Source organism: Octopus bimaculoides, chromosome 12 (assembly GCF_046866305.1).
Source record: "Octopus bimaculoides isolate indiv1 chromosome 12, ASM4686630v1, whole genome shotgun sequence".
NCBI classification, from domain to species: Eukaryota; Metazoa; Mollusca; class Cephalopoda; order Octopoda; family Octopodidae; genus Octopus; species Octopus bimaculoides.
Window position 1 is genome coordinate 49,133,355 of NC_142939.1, and position 7,500 is coordinate 49,140,854.

A 7,500-nucleotide genomic window follows, 5' to 3' on the forward strand; every position below is an offset into this window, starting at 1 on the left:
TGAAGATCAGAAATATGTAGAGGGCGATATAATAGGATTAGATGTTGGTTAATGTGAAGCGAGAAAACCTTTAGAAGTATTATCAAGTGTGCAATACTAGTGACATAATCTGTCTGTTATTTCCAAATGGTTCTTCCCCCCCCCCACTTCTTCTAAACGGTTCCAGCCTCTACTATCTTTTAATTCAGCAAATCTACACACAATATGGGTGCTTTATCTTTCAAGTGGCAGAATAAAAAATGAGAAATTTGGTAAATGAGAACAATTATAGATAATGCGTGTGTAAGTATGTGTCTATATCTTTGTGCGTATGTAAATATATATATATATATATATCATTGTGTTTGTGTTTATGTGCTGTTATACGTGAAGATAGCATTGTATGTAGGTACATATATCACCATGTGCGAATATCGTTTTGTGTATGTATGAACATCGTAGTGAGTCTAGATACCAAAATGTATAGGTATGAGTATGATTGCTCGATGTGTGTGTGTGTGTATATATATATATATATATATATATATATATATATATATATATATGACGGTGTGTGTGTATGGATATATGTGTTTTATGTAGACACCGTTTCTAGTTTATTTATTTCACATTTGTGAATGTGTGCATACTCTCACAAGTATCTATGCGCTTCTGTAGGTGTGTCTCTGTTCCTATACGGGTATGAAGTAAGCAATACGTGTTGTGTGTGTATATATGCATGTATATGCTTATATATATATATATATATATATATATATATATATATACACGTATCTCTGTATATGTGTAAATACGTATATGTGAGGCACGAGTAGCTGTATTTAAGGTGGATGTTCTGGTAATTCGCTTAATTATATTTACTTAGTTCCATCATTAAAACGTCTAGTTAGCAGTGAAAATAACGGTTTTATTTTCCTTCTTTTATTTCATAGGTTTACTGAGAATATTACAACAGAGAATTAATAACTCAAAGACAGTGACGGTGTTCATGGAGAGAGACTACAGGATAGAAACATATATGGAGAAAGAGACAGAAAGTGGGAAAGTGAAAGTGACAAAAGGAGAGAGAGACAAAAGGAGAGAGAGACACAAAATCAAAGGAAGACACAGACACGAAGAGAGAAAGATACAATTGGATACAAAGATACATCATCATTGGTTGGGACTGTCACATCGATTAGAAGGTACTTTCGTTTCTGGGGTCATGTGACAATAACATCCGACAAATTACCCTAGATCTCCCTGTCTGTATGTATCAGGATATTCCAGAATACGGTCACTTTATCATTCTCTAACCCGTTTATCGTAACTCCCTTCTCTGTAATAAAAGATGTGGCATCTTAAAATGAGAAATGTTCCTGTTATTGTAGGTACCCTAGGTATGATAAAACAAGCGGTGTCAGAAACATCTAGATAACATCCCAGGAGAACCATGTCTCAGAGAAATCCAAAAGATTGTGCCGACAAGTACTGCCCACATCCTTAGCAGAACCCTATCCATTTAAATATCTGTGTTGTATTACATGAAGATATTTCGCTACTGCCCCTACGAATTCTCCTTTCCAAGCTTTCAGTCCAAGTGTAACATCTCTAATCCTTCACTCGCCCCAGGACGCTGGGTGTGTCTGTCTCGGCAAGTGATTGTAGCAAACATGCAGATTAAAAGTAGAAATAATAATAATAATAATAATAATTACTACTACTACTATTATTATTATTATTATTATTATTGAATATCCATCTACAACAATACCGTGACACCTCTACTATTATCATTCTTACCATCATCAACCACTTTTCATCTTAATCGCAACACTGGTGCACCACCATCTCCACCACATAACCATACCAAAATCACAACTACCGTCACCATCGCCATAATGAACATGAGCACCTCTCTATCACTCACTCAGTCATTCTATTTCTCTCTCTCTCTCTCTCTCTCTCTCTTTCTCTTTCTGTTGACTATTTAAACCTGTGCAAATCAATATCTATAGAAAATATTATTGAGAAGATAGAAATTAGATAATAAAAGTGAAATTTGTTATAATCGAGAGCACAAAGATGATGTGTCAACATCTCAGTTGGTGATGCGACCAAAGGTCTCACTCTTGTAGCGATTCTCTGAATTTATAGAATGGAAGTTAATTGTTTGTATTGGTTTCTTGAAAGTCTTCTAGGTGTGTGTGTATATACGTGTGTGTGTATATATATACGTGTGTGTGTGTGTGTGTGTATATACGTGTGTGTGTGTGTATATACATATATGTGTGTGTGTGTGTACGAGTGAATATATGCATATACACACACAAACACATATACATGTGTATGTGCGTACATGTGTTTATGCATATTTTATGTATATTTGTGTATACATGTATATACATGTATATACATGTATATGTGTATATATGTAAATGTACATATGTGTGTATGTGCATGTATCCATATATGCGTATGTGTGTATGTGCATGTATCCATATATGTGTGTGTATATGCGTATATGTGTATTTGTGTGTATATGCGCGTGCGTATGTGTGCATGCATAAAGTCTATTTGTATGTACGCCTGTGTGTGTATATATTATTATGCATATATATATAAGGGTATTCGTTTGTGTATATATGCTTGTCTTTATGCATGAGCGGGTGGTAACGTTGATAGCTTTGGCGGTGGATCTCCGTCGTTCGACGATGCGGATGAATTGCTTAGCCAACTGAATTATCTGCTCCTGAATTAACGTGTAAATGACTGAAAATTCCACCGACGTGTCATTCTCAAACAGAATCGGCACCGTACAGTGTGAGACGAAGCTTCCCCATTAGAATTACAGGCACAGTCCACCTGACGGGATTCTACGTAGTTTCCATCTAGCAAAATTTATTTCCAGGGTATGGGTCTACTCGAGGCTATGGGAAATTGAAAAATCTCAATTGCCTTAGATGTCATGCAATAGAATCGAACCCGGGGCTTCGTGATTGCGAAGCAGACTTCTTAAATATTCTGTGACACTGCGCCTGCAAATGCATGTGCATGCGTTGTGTGTGCATGTGCATACGTATATATGCGTATGTATATCTACCTACACACATATATATATACGTATATATATATATATATATATATATATATATATATATATATATATATATATATATATATGTATGTATATATATATATATATATGTATGCTCTTTTACTTTTTCATTTGTTTCAGTCATTTGATTGCGGCCATGCTAGAGCACCGCCTTTAGTCGAACTAACCGACCCGAGGACTTATTCTTTGTAAGCCTAGTACTTATTCTAGCGGTCTCTTTTGCTGAACCGCTAAGTTACGGGGACGTAAACACACTAACGTTGGTTGTCAAGTGATGGTAAAGGACAAACACAGATACACACACACAGACACGCGCACATACACACACACACACGCACACGCACACACACATATATATATATATATACATACACAACAGGCTTCTTTGGGCTTCCGTCTACCAATTTCACTCACAAGGCTTTGGTCGGCCACAGGGTATAATAGAAAACACTTGTCCAAGATGTCACGCAAGGGGACTGAAACCGGAATCATGTGGTTGGAAAGCAAGCTTCTTAACACATAGCCACTCATGCGCATATGTATATGTGTGTGTGTATGTATGTATGTATGTATGTATATATACAACTGTGTGTGTATATGAATCTGTCTTTGATACGTAACGACAATATTTTCATTTTTATTATTTCCACATCCAACCCTCCCACTATCAGCCCGAACCATATTCTTCACTCCCACCACGACTGCGAAGCCAAAATTCTCACCATCACCATCTCTATCCCTCTACCTTTTCCCCTCCTCCTCTTCCTCCGTCGCCGCCGCCATCTCTTCCAGGTTACTATTTATCAGTTGGACTTATTGTTATATAACCAAGTTCAGCTCTGATAGAAAATAAAAATGAACTTAGAAATCTCGCAACAAAAATCGATTAAATTCCCCCTCCCCTCGTATTTGTTTTTATTCTCGTTATTTCATGTTGCATTTATTAAATCTGATGGATCACTAATTTACGCAACAACCTGCTCTCGCTTTCATTTCTTTCTCTATTAAATCCCATTCTACCTCACCGTCTTTCATCTTTCTCTCTTTCCTATATCCTCTCTCTTTCTACCCTCTCCCTCATACACACACAAGTATGTACACACAATCTCACTCTTTTTTCTTCCCTCTCTCTTTCATTCGTCTTCTTCTCTATGTCTCAATAACGCTATCAATAAATATATTTAATACAAGCCTAAATCCTTTTCATTTAATTCTCTCTCTCTCTGTCTTATCTTCCTCTCTTCTCTCTTTCCTCCCTCTTGGTTTCTTTCTGTTTACTCTCTGATCATTCGCAATACTCTCTAATAATCAGGTTCACCACTCTGTTAAACACCCACACACGCACATATATGGATACACATGTGTATTTATAAATACTCACACATACCCACACACACAAATATATACATAAATATATATACGCACACACATATATATATATATATATATACACACATCTATAAATACATGCATACGTGTGCACATATATATATATATATATATATATATATATATATGTTTATGTGTACGTATATATACACAGATAAAACACACACAAAAGAGAGGAGATTAAGAGGTAAGGAGGCGATAAACATGTATATAATATATGAAGTTAGACAAGCATAACACGTCGTGGAATAAACATGGAAATGAGAAATTAAATGACACCAATAAATGAATATGTACAATGAAAATAATGATGCCAATGAATGTGATAGAAGAGGATTAACATTTTAGCTTATACGATTTATTTAAGCAAGGAGAAGGTAACCGAAAATGGGAACGATACGAAATATGTTTACATTGCAATCTTAGTGTAAAAGAGATCTCCGATCATAGATCATAATTCTACTTAATGACAAGTGACAAGGAGTCAACGGGAATGTAATTTTGGTCACTAATTAATGTGTAACCCTTTTTCTGACAGAGCCTAAAATATTTGTTTATTTTGTTCGTGACTCTGCCTATGTCGATTAAATGAAACCGAAAATCAATGTCTAAGCACCAATTTAATTCAAACTACAATGTATCAAATAGTCTGATCGTAAAATAACGTGTAATCAATATGCTTACAATTCGTTCCGAAATATACAAATGTAAAACATGCCTTATTAAAAATATTACGTGGCCTACTTCCGAAACATATAACCCTCCTTGTGTTTAGTTTAATACATTGTGTTTAGTTTAATACATAAATTAGATTAACTGGTTCGATTAATATCAATTTGTTGGGCTTCTATGGGGTTATTAAACATCAAGTTCTAACAATAGGTGTACGCTTCTTACCATCAATCTATTTACAAACGACAGAAACAGGGTCGTGTGCTTGAATCTGCCCATAATTTTGGAAAATGTATATAGCAAACGATTTGATGTTATAGTATCTCTTTTGACTAGTGGCAAGTATTGCATTTCCTCTATGAATCGACTAATGTTTCGCAAGTTAATATAACACGAAATCACGTTCTCTGACATTTCTTTATTCGATGACAAGGTACAAGTTCTTATACTGATGTTTATGACTCAAGTTTTTAAATTTATGAGTGGATTCAAGATTGTATCAGCGTATACTTTTTATTAGATTCACTATTTGGCTTTATAATGAAGATAATATCTAAGCAATTTTCAATACGTTAATTAGCGTTGATAGTTCCTATATGAACGAAATTATTGTACGTATTAATTAGATATTTTCAGAGTAAATCTGGTCAGCATTTGTTGATGTACTGAACACACGGTTAACCCATCCTCTCGGTCTAAGCCTATATCATGTGTAATGAATATACTTTTGAGTGTGTCAAGGGTATGCATAACTTTGCATTATCCAATAGTTCTCCTCTGACAGAACGAGTTCGTGGGGTTTCACTCTTGATCTCATCTTAAGTTTTTTTTTTTAAGTACAGTGTTTTCTAGTTTACATAACGATGTCTATATGTCTTTTATACATGTTGTTACATATATTAGCGAACTTTTAGACACAGATAAGTGTAGTGATTTCGAAGATGGGTTATAAAATATGATAGAGCCGAATTACGGAAACTGAAATATTGAGAACTGCGATAAATCTTCAGACCACTTAAACATCGAATGAGATATTTTCAGGAAGGGTTTCCACGTCAACAAACAAAATCTGATACAGTTGAGGATTATATGACCAAATGATTGAACGAATTGCCCCCACTTAACTTTTTACCAGAAACATGCACACTCTCTTAATTTTTCCTTTTACAGTCCCTGTTAATTATCAACACAGTATTTTATTCAATTGTTTTTAAATATTTCATTATGTAATATGCCCATTGTTGCTTTAACCTTTATATTTTCATTATTTCAATTCAGTCAAGTATCACTTTATTGAAACCCTTAAACCAAATACTTTTATCAAGTTCACCCAAGTTGATCGTTTGTATACATCCCTAGGGAAACTGCTCATCTTTAACAACCATTATGAATATATAATAAGTTATAATCCTTAACTTGATTTTACCCTCACCGTACAATCCCGGATGTTTAGACAACCACTCTGTGACTATTCATTGTACTTATCTGCTAATCGTACTAAGCTCTGAGGCTTATCGTGTGACAGTTATTGAGCTTTAATAAATATAAACTTGAAGTTACGTTGTATAAGCTCTGTAAACACTTATTTCCGTTATTATTTTATTCTATTTATATTCTGTTAGAAATATCTTGTTTTCCCTTGTAAATACCCACAATATATATTTATACATGTTGTTGTTGGCACTCCGTCGTTTACCACGTCGAGCGTTCCAGTTGATCCGATCAACGGAACAGCCTGCTCGTGAAATTAACGTGCAAGTGGCTGAGCGCTCCACAGACACGTGTACCATTAACGTAGTTCTGGGGGATATTCAGCGTGACACATTGTGACAAGGCTGACCCTTTGAATTACAGGCACAACAGAAACAGGAAGTAAGAGTGAGAGAAAGTTGTGGTGAAAGAATACAGCAAGGTTCGCCACCATCCCCTGCCGGAGCCTCGTGGAGCTTTTAGGTGTTTTCGCTCAATAAACACTCACAACGCCTGGTCTGGGAATCGAAACCACGATCCTATGACCGCGTGTCCGCTGCCCTAACCACTGGGCCATTGCGCCTCCACATACTTACATACATACTTTGTCAGTCTGAATAAGCTTGGATTTTTCAGAAAACAGAAACCAACCAACTGATTCGTGAATAACAAATACAATCTGTAATCTGTAAGCTGAATAGTAAAACGATGCAAGACTTTTCTTAAAATTTGAAATTGTTTTCTTTATCTCCATTCCGGCAATGGAGTGTTGTATGTTTGTAAGAAACCAGCTCCTTCAAAGAAAGAATTAAAATAATTAAAAACGGAAAGGAACATGTATATATGTATATATATGTGTATATATATATATA